Here is a 13,723-nt window from a genome sequence, read left to right as displayed (position 1 = left end):
TATCATTTCGCATTTAATAAGAAAATGGTCATTCTTCGCATTCTTTGATTCGTTGTAAGAGGTTGTATGGACAATATTCTTGTTCTTATAAATGTACAAATTTTTCGCAATAAGGTTTGTTCTGAACTCACCGACGTTGTCTTCTTGTCGTTTCGTGTGATTTTATATCTCTCTACATTATTTAAGCAATAGAAGGCTTTTTCTGTGTTTACATAGCCTCATGTAAACACGATGGGGGCTGGGAGAATTAGAGACAGTCAAGGTCGCAGTCGAGGGTTTGCATAACTTTTGAGAATTCTCCCAACAAACCACCCGAGTGCTTAGATGAGGCTATGTAAACACGGAAAAAAGTTCTCATTGCTTTTATAAAATATCTCTCAAAATAATTTGACAATTGAAGAGGATTTTGTTTATTTCAGTGTTATTATTTTATGATTGAAATAGATTTTTTTAAAAGGGCATCTGACAACACATGTACCAATCAAACTTCTCGTTGTAAGAGTCAAGTTCAAGTAAAATTTGTAGCAAGTAGCGCCGTGTCGATGAAAGCGATTTCAGCTTTAATTCTTCGTAAATCTTGCAGAAAAATACCGAAAGTACGGTAAAAATTTCAAATTAAACGAGACTAACCTGTAAGTTAGTTTGATTATGATTCTATGAGTCCTCAGCTGGGAGTGTATGGAGTGGTACGAGAGAGCGTAGTGCAATGCATCAATCAGGCTTTAGACCACACTGGGTGGGTTGACGAACTGAGATAAGGTGGGCGTACCACTCCCTACACCAGTTCAGACGAATGTCCACTTTTGGAAATGTTTTGATCCGCAGATCAAAACAAACAGTTATCCAATCATTGCTCGAATTTGGAGTCACATGATGCGAGGTCTGTTGACATAAAATATTCCTGCTCTGTCGATCGAAATCTAGAACAGCGAAGTGTACAGAACTTGAATTCGAATAAAACAAGCTTCGTTCTATTAAATAAGCGGAAATTCACAGCTTACAGAAAGAAGAAAATATGCCATTGACCTCTCTTGGACAGGAATAAGTAAAGCGGAGACGAGCGCTTGCATTTTAAATGCTTTTCTGTCGCGCGCTATGCCCACACTATGCACTTGGTTTTGGTAAATTAAAAGAACTGAGCTATGAACTCCGCTTTTAAAATAAGATACTCTCGCAGTTTACGACACATCATGCAAGGATTTAAGCATCCTGGGCCTAACTTTATTCACGGCTTGCTGAAAGAAAAAAATATGCCGTTTATCTCTCTTGGCCGAGAGTGAGTAAAGCGGAAACGAACGTTTTCCGTCGCGCGCTATATACATATATCAGTGACATACTAAGCACTTGGTTTGGTAAATTAACAGGAGCTATGAACTCCGATTTTCAGATAAGATACTCTCACAATTATCCCGGCATCAGCTTGGCGGCGTCTCGAATTCAAAAATTAAATGCGATGTCGCAAACTGACATGAAAACATTTACAGTTGGTATCGTGCCAGAACTGACCGGTCTAACAAATTGATAGTCGAAGGTTTGCATAAGCCGTTAAACTTATTACTTGTTTTCTACGAATTAAACGAAAAAGTAAATAGCTTCCTAGAAGCCACATGAATATTTGGCGCAACTGAGTCAAGAAAATAGAACACGCGTCGAAGGAAGCGACACATTACAGTGGTATTACAATTTGATGCAAATCAAACAGCCTGGCTTGGCAACACAATAAAAATATTAGAAAAGAAAAATCCTTCGCGCAGCTCATAATCTGCTGGTCTTGTAGTGAAAACATAAAGTGAGCTGTACTGAGTTTTATCTTGCAATAAAAACGAGTCACAACAAACCTTTCTAACATATATTTCATCTACAAATAGACGTCAAAAGCAAAAGGTGTCAAACTCTGCTTCGCAAAATAGCTGGCCAGGAAATCAATTAGACCGATGACCTCAACTCGAAGGCTAGCTCAATCAATTGAAAACATCATGGCATTTGGAGCTCCTTATAAACAAGACAACAAGACCGTCATAACTCCTAGCTGGTTAGAATTAAGTTGACTACACTGAAATGAACGAACATACATTGACTGAAGTCTCCTTCGCCTTCCCTGGCATGGCGCAAACACGCAGCTCGCCAGGGTTCTCATTCCTTCCATGTTTTTCTAACTCCAGGTTATCAAGAAATTGAATCTAATCGAGAAAATAATTTCCTTCGCTTCAGGCGAGTCCGTGCTTGGTTTCTTTTGCCAGATACCTTTCCTTTTAATACATTTCAATGTGCTTTTGCGCTTTTCAGCCGCGCGTCGACCTTCGGTCCAAAGAAACCAGAAAGAAAACAAAGCTCGCATCCTGTTGTCCTTGTTGACCTTGTTGTGTCATTAAACACGTCCAGTAGATAATCTGTGGCGATCCTGGATATATTTAAGATGTTCTTTGACGTCAATTATCCATCAAGTCATCGACTGAAGCGAACGAAAAGAAGCCCAAACAGATTAGTTGTAAGCAGTATCACTTTGCGTAGACGATGGCTTCCAGCAAAAATCGCGGCCCATCCACCCAAATTGCGGCCCATCGCTCAGATTTCGCACAGAGCAACTAGAATAACCGTAGAACATCCCTGAATTTTTTCAAGGCTCAGAAAAAATTTTCACAAGAGATACACTGGATTAAAGCTGAAGAAACGACCCGAAAGACAACCAAAACAAACATACGCATCGAAAGTAAATTCTAACCTCCGCGCACAATCCGCCGTGATTTTACACAATTGTCACGCATAATGCTTCTTCAATGCTTTCTTTGTGTTGTGTTACCATCTGGCAGGAAACGCACCACGGGAAAACTTGAAAAAAGGCAAATATAAAATTCTAGTGGAGTCCACTTGGGAAGAATTGACAACCGCCATGTTGTTACGTCACGCTGTTGTTTTCCACATTTCCAAAAGTGGACATTCTCCTGGAGTGTACACTCCTGGCTGATGACTCATAGAATCATAATCAAACTTCAACTTAAAGGTAAGTCTCGTTTAATTTGAAATTCTATTTGGTCATCAGCCTAGGTCGTTTGGGACTAGTACAAGATTTTAGAGCATTTATCTGCATCATCTGCATCTTGTTGATGCGCCTATTTGCCTTCTTTGACGCATCATGCTCGTCTTCTTCTGAGGGCATTGTGCTGGCTTTCTGTGAAGCCGTTTCAGTTTTCCTTAGTTTGGCTGATTCTGTTTCACAGTCACGAGACGACAGTTTTCGGTTTACTAGCTCCATGAGCAAACTCTTTCCTGAATCAATACATTTGGGTCATTGACCAAGCGTGAGGTCAAGATGGCAGGATATTGGCCAAGTTCTCGGTTATGGACCGAGACGAAGTCGAGGTCCATAACCACGAAAGAAAAGAACGAGGCTAATATCCTGCCTTCTTGACCGAACAAGCTTGGTCAATAAAGGATTTATTATATGACTTTTTTCGAGTACTGAAAGGAAGCCTGTTGCATGCACATTCAATGGCACACGCTAAAATCATTTCATTGCAGGGGCGGATCCAGGAATTCCTGAAAGAGGGGTTGTACACCTTTAATAGGTTTCCACGTTACGGGCGTGGATGGCGAGGTGCCGCAGGCGCGATCTTGTAGGGGGGCCAGGGGGTTTGCGCCCCGGAAATTTTTTTTCCGATTTTACCCTCTAAAACGCAATTTTCAGCATTCCCGGGGCTCGAAAAGCGTTTGCGAAGATATGATGTAAAATCTGGAGGTTACCTTATTTTTCAACCAGAAAACCAAAATAAATAACGCATGATTAAAAGGGGCAGCAGTAACAAGGATAGTTATTTGTCGTTTTTCTATATGCCTCGTTAATCGAACAATGTAGCCTGAAAGAGTCTTCTTGGATGAGCTATTGCAAAGCCCTCGCATATATATATATTTGTATATATATATATATATATATATATATATATATATATATATATATATATATATATATATATATATATATATATATATATAACTTCACATTTCTTGTGTGGAACGATTTTCGGAGAGCGCTCAACTTTTTAGGAGCGGTACTAAATTATTTAAAAAGGTTCCAGGCTTCAATAGTATTCCATCGATTTATTGCAACAGCTCTGTTTCGTATGGTCAAAAGATGACCACACTCTTCAGGCAATTTTTTCGAAAAAATTGCCTGAAGAGTGTGGTCATCTTTTGACCATACGAAACAGAGCTGTTGCAATAAATCGATGGAATACTATTGAAGCCTGGAACCTTTTTAAATAATTTTATATATATATATATATATATATATATATATATATATATTGTGTCTACCTCGAGTCTCTCAGAGTTATGGTGGATTTCCACTGACGCGTAATTTGTTACGTGCGTAAAAAATTTAGAAACAATGTATGAACGGCATGCGTACACATTTACGCAAGCCGTTCAAACATTGTCTCTATTTTTTTCACGCACGTAAAAAATTTCGCGTCAGTGGAAATCCACCATAATGCACAGCAATAACAGCGAGATCTGAAAAGCGCTCTTAACCCTATTCAGACCGGGCTTCGGAAGGCCCCCCCCCCCCCCCCCCCCCCTATGTAACTTCCAGAATATTTAAGCAATCAAAATGAAACTTATAGGATATATTATATGTACGAACATCTTTCTTTTTGTATACGTCAGGTGAGATGGTGACGTCACATCACGTGACAATTACATTATGAGGTCAAAACAGCCGCCATCTTGGATCCGCAGTCTTGGATTTCAAAATTTTTCCAAAATGTCAGAAAACCACCCAAAATTACTACAAAGTACTCAAAATCAATAAAAATGTGCTTTAAACCCGTAAAAAGGTAAAAATAATTCCATTTAAGTTAATTTTTATTAACAGAACACACAAAATTACAAATTTGGGAAAACATGCCTGTCAAAATGCCGTTGCCATGGTGATGTCAAGTTCACGACACATCATTCATCCCTACCAAGTTAACGTTATTGCTAGATAAATTTTAGGAAAACGCAGAAAGTTTGACAGCGTTTGATTAATTCTTAAAAAAAGTTTTAAGAGTTCAAAGTCAGCGCGGGCCTCAAAAGCCCCCTCTCCCCCCCACACGGTATGAATAGGCTTAAGACAGTTTCATGAGCGAAAAGGACCGCTCAGCTTCCGCACTACTGATTGGTAGCCAGGGTGCATGCAATGAGGAGACGACGATGGATGTTTAGAGAAGCATTCTCGTCACAGGCACCAAGTGCTAGAAGAAGATTTCTTGGAAGTTTTCTTCTTTGCTGACTGCCACTTAGCTTGCCATCTTCGCAAACTAAAGAAACGATTTACTCACCACTCAATTTTCAAGATGGTGCCGCAATAGAAGCACTTTGTTAAAGAATTGCTCGGGAACCGACGCTATTCTAGTTGTTGTTCTTATTAAACAGTCGCAAAATGTACATTATCTTTTCTTAACTTGACAATCAGTCAATTAATGGAAGTGAAACAACTACGTATGAGACAATTTTATGAAAAGTCAAACAAATAAAAAAAATTCTGCTCAAGGTGGGGTTGCAACCCCCTCAACCCCTCCCCTGGATCCGCGTCTGGATTGGTTTAAAAGTTTAACGAGTGACTGTCAAATTCTTGAATGAATCGACGCGAAGTAAACGATGCGACAACAGCGAAATTAACCTCTTTTCAACCCTCTAAAGGATATTTAAATGGCTTAATTTGCGAATCAACGTTGAGTTTGAAGCCTAAAAACAAGAATGTCCATTCCATGATCTGGCCGCCAGCTTTTGAGCCAGCTTATGAGTTTTGATTACTGGACGTTTTGCAGAGTATTTGCTCGCTTCTGGCGCTTTTAATAGTGGTGCAAACCTGCCGTCACGGTGTCACGACCTGAATATTGAAATTGTGATTGTTGAAAATGTTTGGGACTTACCACTTCACGGGAAAAGCTTGAACTTTCCTACATCATTGATTTAAATTTTCGACCAGACCTTATTCGACGTGAGCGTTGGAGGCTTCGGTGAAAAGATGTTTTAAAAACTTACAGTGCCTGGTTCGGCGTGCCTTCTGCTTTCGTCCATCAAGATTTCCATCCAGATTTACACAAACGACAAGTTTGCCGAATTCTTTATTCTTCAGGTATGTCACCGACTTCTCTCCCTTTTCCGCCGAACAAAACCGATATCATGGCTTGAAGTCGCTTTGCGTTTTAATTTTTTGTATTAGCTGGTTGTTGTGGCAAATATAATTCACGAAACTCGCTAGCATTTGTTGTTTTAATAATTAGTTTGTTCTCGTTCGCTTCAAGACCTATTTCTTTCTCATCGGACTCCCTTTCGCTAGAAACAGACAGAAAATATTTGTTTTGTTTCGGAAAATGGTTTCATAGCTCAAGATTAAGACGGAAAAGTTTTTCGCTTGCGGGAACACAGCGGGCGATCCCGAGCGGTCAAGATGGCTCCATCTTGACCGCTCGGGTAGCCAATCAGGGCACGGGATTCGTTTCATCTTGACCGCTTACGAAGCTAGTCAAATAATAATATATTTTATACTTTAGCACAGCAATGAGAGTACTAGACTCTTGTTTATTCTGATTGTCCGTAGAACCGGCCGTGGCCCGTCTTTGTCATCAGTGGCGGCCATTTTCCTCTGAAAACAGAAAACGCAGGAAAACACAAAATGGCACAAAGGTGCTTCAATTTTGTACAAAAGTGAAAAACTCAGCGATGAACAAGGCGAAACAGACGGTATAAGAAATCACGAAAATGCATAAAACTCGATGAAAATTGGGTAAAAGCACACACTCCTCGACTTCTTGATGCGAAGCACAATTTATGCATTCACTGATTAACTAATTTATGCATTGCGCTACCTGATGAAAAAACGGAGCTAGAAGACATGTTCAAAACATTCGGCTCTGCAAGAAAAGAACTTCAAGTCCAGGAGTTTATTTAAGCTGAAAATAAATGTCACTGTGGTTGATCGCTCTTGAAAGTGACGTGAACTTGCTCGATTTGGCAGCCCCATAACATGGTTGAGAAGTCTCATCGTGCCTTGTTTTGCTGGTTAATGAAGAATCATAGCACAAGCAGCAGATCCAGCGGAGTCGGTAGCAATGGTACGCCTTTCTTGTACGGTGGGTTGTTCAGATAACTATCTAAACCAATCCAATATTCTTCTATTGTCGTTTGCTCCGTCTTTGTAATGTGCCTCAAGCGTAGAATAACCTTTGTCAAATTGACTTAACAACGCCACCGGGTGCACTATTGAGTTATGGATGCACGCGGGAGGTTGCTAAGCACGAAAGAAGCGTAAGGGTCGCCCAAGGCGATAGCAGAGTGCGACTCTTGCTTCTCGAGTGCTTAGCAAACCTCCCATAGCATTTTGCATCCATAGCAGTTTTGCAGTCTCGTCGAAACCTTGAGGAAGGGAACAGACGGGGTGGAAGGAGAAACAAGGAGAATAGAGGTGGGAGGTGTACAAAAGGTGGAAGAGAGCAGTGGCGGATTCAGACCTTCATCCTTGAATAAGGGTGGGAGGCGTTATCAAAAAAGGGGGGTAGTCGAAATCCCAAGGTCACAGTGGCAGTAACCGAGAGCAGTACAGTAGAAGAAAGTAGTTAAATTTTCACTCGATTTTGACAATATGTGACGTAATTCCTCTAAAACCTTTTTTCCCTACACACGAACAATGTCAGAAAGGAGTATTGGTCTTTTGTCAAGTTAAAAACAAGCATAATATGATTCCCTCGTACACAAGAGAACTAAGTGTTTCGTGACACGTTTTTCGTCACGCGTTGATTGCTCGAGGTTGCTCTGCATCAGTTACGTGGGATGCCAGGAAAAAAATCAAGATTATATAGGTAATGAGGAGAAGGAAAACTGAGGTTAGCATCTCCAGTGAGCAAATTATAAAAACGTACTCTATAAAAATTTCAATTTTGCAAGACAATAGCAATCCCAAATAAAACTAGCGAGTAAAGAATTTCGCACGTTTACGATTTACTCGTCAAATTACTACACGTTTAAATGCTAAATATACTTCGGCTGATCCACAGCTATGACGTCATCAGTAGCTGAACAAACTAGTCTGACATCACTGATCTGTGGGTTATATATTGTAAAATTATTAAAGCAAAACCCCGAAAGATTTAAAACACAGGCAGTCTTTGTTTACCTTTATGTATCATTTTCATAGTATAAGTTAGTTTTAGTGCCAGACAATCCTGCCCATTATAAGTGCTATACGAAACATTAAGAAGCTTTAGGCCAGATTACAATCATCTAGGAGTTTACTACAAATCTAAACAAATTGCAATGTTTTATGTCTTTATCAAGATTATTTCTTGATTTTTCTTCGACTGATATACCATGATGGTATTGCACTTTAGTCTGGCACGGGTGGTGCGCATGAGGTAGAAAGAGGGGTGAATTCGCCCGTGGGTAAACGGAGGTCTCTCTCATCCTCTCTGAAAGTAATAAAAAAATAATTTCCTGTTAGAACTGGTCTTGAATGTTGGATCCTTGAATAATCAGTCCTTTATATAACACTGATATTTTGAAAAAAATTGTCGCGGAAGGTGGAAGGGGTCTATGTTATTCCAAACCCATTGATGGGAGGGGGAGTTAAATAGAGAGATGGACTTAACAATCATTAATCAACTGGGGTATGTATAAAAGAAATAAAATAGACTCTGTATGTCAGCTGCCATTCAGTTACAAAACTTCACAAAATAATACATTAAAAATGAGTATGATGGATGAACAACTTTAAGAACATAATTTTGTTTAAAAACAATTTCTTTTGTTGTTCATTTGCAATGCCTTACCACGTAAGCAGGAGGAGGGGTGGGGGTAAAAAAAAATGAAAAACAATTGAGGTTGTAAAGGGAGTTAGGGGTTACTAGAAAAGTTCAACTTAACTCCAAAAAACCCTTAACACCCCTTTTAAGGCCTGGGATGGAAACGCGGATACCTAGACAAGCTACCGTACAAACAAAACTGGGAATTTGATATTTAGTCCATCATGTAAAGTAATAAAAGGACATAAAAAAGATTTAAGCAACTACAAGGAAAACGGCGATTACAGCTATTGCAAGACGCGAAAAATGGGATGTAGGTGTATTCCACTTCAGACACCCGTTGGTAAAGGCTTGCTGAAGCCCGACGTGTTGAGTTATTTTCCCTTCCCTTGCGAAATATACCTCATAGTCCGCGTAGAAACCATAAAATGTTCCCAGGCTCCGTTGTGTGCCTTACAGAGACGGAGGAAAGGACATGTAGCTTTTTGTTATTTTAGCGGATTTCGTGCGTTTTACATATAACTGGTAAACATCTACAACGTCAAACGTTTTGCGTTGGAATTTTCCCCCGCGCCCCTTTCAACATGGGAAAAGCGAACAGAATCGATCGACAACAGTTTTTCAGTAAAACAGCATTGACAGGGGAAAGAGGCGTATTTTTTTCAAGCTGAGCTGTTTTCCATTCACTCTTCATAGAGTGTTAGATGTGTTCCTTACCAACTGCCCACACATTTGGAAACCACCAGTTGTGTTTAATGGTCTTGTTCGATCAGACCACTTAGCTGTTATGGTTACTCCACGCGTCGCTGCTAAACCTGACAGGTCGTTTGTGTATTTTAGAGATGTCAGGGAACACCGGAAGATTCAAATGGAGCACAAGTTGGAAGCATGCGTTTGGAGCAACGTACTGTCGTGTGACGATATCACCGAGGCGATTCACTTATTGGATAACACCCTCAAAGAGATATTCAACGAATGTTTCCCTCTGATCAAGGTTAAGGTGTCCTCACGGGACCCCCCTTATATGTCGCCGCTGGTTAAACACCTGTGTACCATCAGGAACAGGAACATTAGGAAATATGGTGAGGTGAGCACTGACACACAAGCAAGGATAAATGAGCTTATCCGCTACAACCAAGTGCAGGCTGTACGTAATGAAAATCAAGAACATGGAACTGGGACCAAGGGTTGGTGGAATACTGTAAACAAAATCACTGGCAGAGAGTCTAAAGCATCAAACATCAGCTCTGTTATCAACCCTGAGGACATAAACCTGTTCTTTCAAAGAATTAATACGGACACACAGTACTCAGCCCCGGAGCTGTTACCTATTCCGGAAGGAACTCGCGTCCCCACTCTCGATGTTCTTACTGTCACAAGGTTTATGACTCGTTTAAAGCGCACAGCCCCAGGTCCGGACGGATTTCCCTATTGGCTGTGGAGAGATTTTGCACACCATCTTGCTCCAATAGTCACCAAGCTTTTTAACTCTTCACTCAGACAGCAGTTAGTTCCTCTTCCATGGAAGCTTGCCAACATATCACCAATTCCTAAAGAATCTCCACTGTCTTCGTGTGCCCAGCTTCGAGCGATATCCCTCACAAACATTATCATGAGATTGTTTGAGAGGCTAGTCTGTAAACTAGAGACGTTCACGGAGCTAAGGTCTGTGATTGGTATGGATCAGTTTGCTTACAAGAAACATTGCAATACCACAATGGCGCTTATAAAGTGTCAACATAATTGGCTCAGGTGGCTAGATGATGATGTAGACTTTGTTCGAGTTCTGTCATTTGACTTTAGTAAAGCTTTTGACACTGTCTCTCACAAAATTGTCTGCGAAAAGTTAAAAGCTACTAATGTTAATCCATATATCATCAACTGGATCATAAGCTTCCTTGGCAACCGCAAACAAAGGGTCGTTGTGGATGGAAAGATAACTGATTATGTTGATATTAACAGAGGAGTGCCACAGGGTACAGTCCTTGGGCCACTTTTATTCTCTCTGATGGTGAACGATATAAAGCTAGTTGATTCAAACAACGGGATCTCGAAATATGCCGATGATATCACTATTAGTGTACCTGTTAGAAGGAACTCTGACACGGCGCTCGCAGAAGTTAAGAACCTTGAGAGCTGGGCAGCCAACAATAGGATGTCTTTAAATTTGTCAAAAACGTGGGAAATGCTACTGCATAGTAGAACTACTCAGCCTGCTCCTCCTCCAGTGCTTGGGATTGAGCGAAAAGAGTGGCTGAAACTTTTGGGAATTACCTTCCATGAAGATCCTTGTAACTGGGACCTTCATGTTGACAGTTTACTTTCTAGAGCTGCTAGCCGACTATATATTCTTAGGGTATGCAAATATTATGGGTACACTAAAGATCAGCTTAGTAAACTCTTCGACTCATTAATAATGTCATTATTTCTGTATGGATTAGAAGTGTGGGGCTCCGCCTATCAAGGCAAATATTTAGATCGGATTGACACTTTCTTTCGGCGAGCCTATCGTTTTGGCTATACAAATAAGATCATTTTGATATCTGATGTTATTAAGAATAGGGACAGTGATCTTTTCAACAGAATCACAAGTGACACTGGCCATGTATTATATGACTTGCTCCCACCCAAACGGAACAGAGCTCTTAGAGAAAGGGGCCATGACTTTATACTCCCTAAAGTAAAAACAGAACGTTTCAAACGCACTTTTGTAAATAGATGTCTTTTTAAATTTATTTCTTAAAATCCTTGTAACTGATACATATAATAGGTTCATTTTACTAGTTTAGCTTATTTTAGATTGTTTTTTTTATTGTAAAGCCACACGTTTGTTGTGACTAGCTTCTTAATAAAGACTTCTACTACTACTACTACTACTACTTCTATCCAGTGATATCCAGGTTATAAAAGTCGTGGTAAGCTATGTTAAACTGTAGCAAGCCTGTTAAAACTCACCTTGCTACTAGCCTCAATACTATAGTAACCTTTCCAGATGGTTCAAGTTTCAACGGTTCCCGTGTGACAAACTCTTGAGGGCTGCGGCCTTGTAAAGTTGTTGCGCCTGATCTCCACATTGGTTCAGGCCCATGGCCAGTTATAATCCGCTGCTCATTGAGTTCTTGAGGAAATCAGTAGAAAAATAATTAGAACACTTAAACTTTAAAAGTTCTTATTATTGTATTTAGTTTTGTTGCATTTATTTCGGAAATACGATGCACGTAAAAAAAATATTTTTTGACCAAAGGGTTTCAAGAGTACTTCTGAGACCATTGCGCAAATCATACAGCCCTGAAATATCTGTGTAGCCCACAAACATAACTAGTACACGTTACGTCATTTATTTACTGGTAAGTTAGCCACAGCTTTGATAAAATAAAGAACAAAAATTACTCTTGAATGAATTGTTCCCTTCGGAATATCGAAGGGAAAAACTTCTCGCTCGTGATTGGCCAAGCGGCATAATTGTTCGCTCCTGTTTGCCTGCACTTTAAGAAACCATTAATGCTCACCTCGCACGTGCCAAAAGAAATGTCACATCCTGATTGGTTGTTTGTTTGAAAACTTAAGACTAACCAATGAACCCTGCCTGGGTATAACTTTAGTTTTAAGCTATTTTCCTAATTTGCGAAAATCAATCTTTCAGATTTCTATCTTGTTTTGCATGAATGTTCAGAGCCAATTTCTAATCTCTAAAATTTTGAGGTGAGTCATGTGTAGGTTTTGAGTAAAACGAAATTGACGCTTCTAAGCACTCGGTCGTTTATTTTGGGTGTTAAAAACATTTTCATTGTTCGAGTTCCGCATATGAAGGGTGTACACTGTAAGGGACCTGTCATTATTTAGCGAAGGAGCGGGGGGGGGGGGGGGGAGGAGGGCCACTATATTTGGGGGAGGGTCACCATTTTTTGAGCACCATTTGAGGAGGGCCATTAACTTTATTAATTGGAAGGCTATGATTTTTTCACCCCTTAATCTATACCAAGTGTCTCAAATGATTTTATATCTCAAGTTCGTCTTACAGGTAATTCTGAAACTGACGTCCATCCTTTTTTCGTGTTGTCAGGACAATTTTCTTTAAAAAAGGTACATGTCAATGTTCAAGTATAGCCAGTAATAAGAATGACTCTTCGAAGACTGTAATTCGACTTTGCTCTGTCATTTACTCTAGGCAACAGTCAAACATTGTCAAAAGTGTTGATTTTAGTAGTAAGTTGCAATAGGCATTGAAAGCTTAATAGTCTTTTCTATTCTAGTCGTATCTTTTTGGTACGCTTCGGCGGCATATCAGGCGAGTTTGGTCGAGCCATGACTCGTATTTTCGCGAGACGCAGTCGAGACAAAATATCAATGGCAAGACTAAACAAGCCTGATATGCCGCCTAAGCGTACCAAAAAGGTTCGATTAGGTATTTACCGTACCCAAATTCAACCAAAAATCCGGTGAAATTTTAGTAGTTACGATAATGAAATCTTTCACGCGTCTCCCGGTGTGGCCTGCGAGAAGAATTTGTTTTGTCTTTGACACTTTTATCAAGTTTCTCTTTTGAAAATTTTTGTCTCGTTTGTTTGAAGTTTTATTCTCCACATTTTCATAATCAAAATTTAACAAAAACATTAGGAACTTCGACTGCAGTCTGAATGTTTCAGCACTCTTCGGCAAACATCGCGCAACGGGCGATCGCGCACAAGTTTAGCCGGGTTTGGCGGGAAAGCTTTTATTCCTTTTACAACCTAAAAAAACAGCTTAACTTAAAATACGAGGTTCTGTTTTATTGGTAAAATCTCTTTTCTTTTCGTCGCACGGTAACACTACTTTACGTGAAAGTGGCCATGATATCGTGGCATATCAGGTCAGTGACTTGATATCGTAGGATATCAGGACAGTAGATCGTGGCTTCTGATTGTCTACTTGCGAATTTGGGTACGGAAATCCCTCAAAGTGAC

General features: G+C 40.0%; 1 long non-coding RNA gene across 1 annotated transcript; it reads right to left on the bottom strand.

Moving 5' to 3' along the window:
- Positions 1-8,143: 8,143 nt before the first annotated feature.
- Positions 8,144-11,957, bottom strand: LOC144640266 (uncharacterized). Its single transcript, XR_013568315.1, has 2 exons — positions 11,736-11,957; positions 8,144-8,447 (listed from the first exon to the last, which is right to left on the bottom strand). It is a non-coding gene; the product is annotated as an uncharacterized LOC144640266 (long non-coding RNA).
- Between the last annotated feature and the right edge of the window lie 1,766 nt (positions 11,958-13,723).

The sequence above is a fragment of the Oculina patagonica genome, unplaced genomic scaffold, assembly GCF_052425735.1.
Source record: "Oculina patagonica isolate OP01 unplaced genomic scaffold, crgOcupat unplaced225, whole genome shotgun sequence".
NCBI classification, from domain to species: Eukaryota; Metazoa; Cnidaria; class Anthozoa; order Scleractinia; family Oculinidae; genus Oculina; species Oculina patagonica.
Note: the sequence above shows the minus strand (reverse complement) of the source record. Positions and strands in the feature narration are given on the sequence as shown.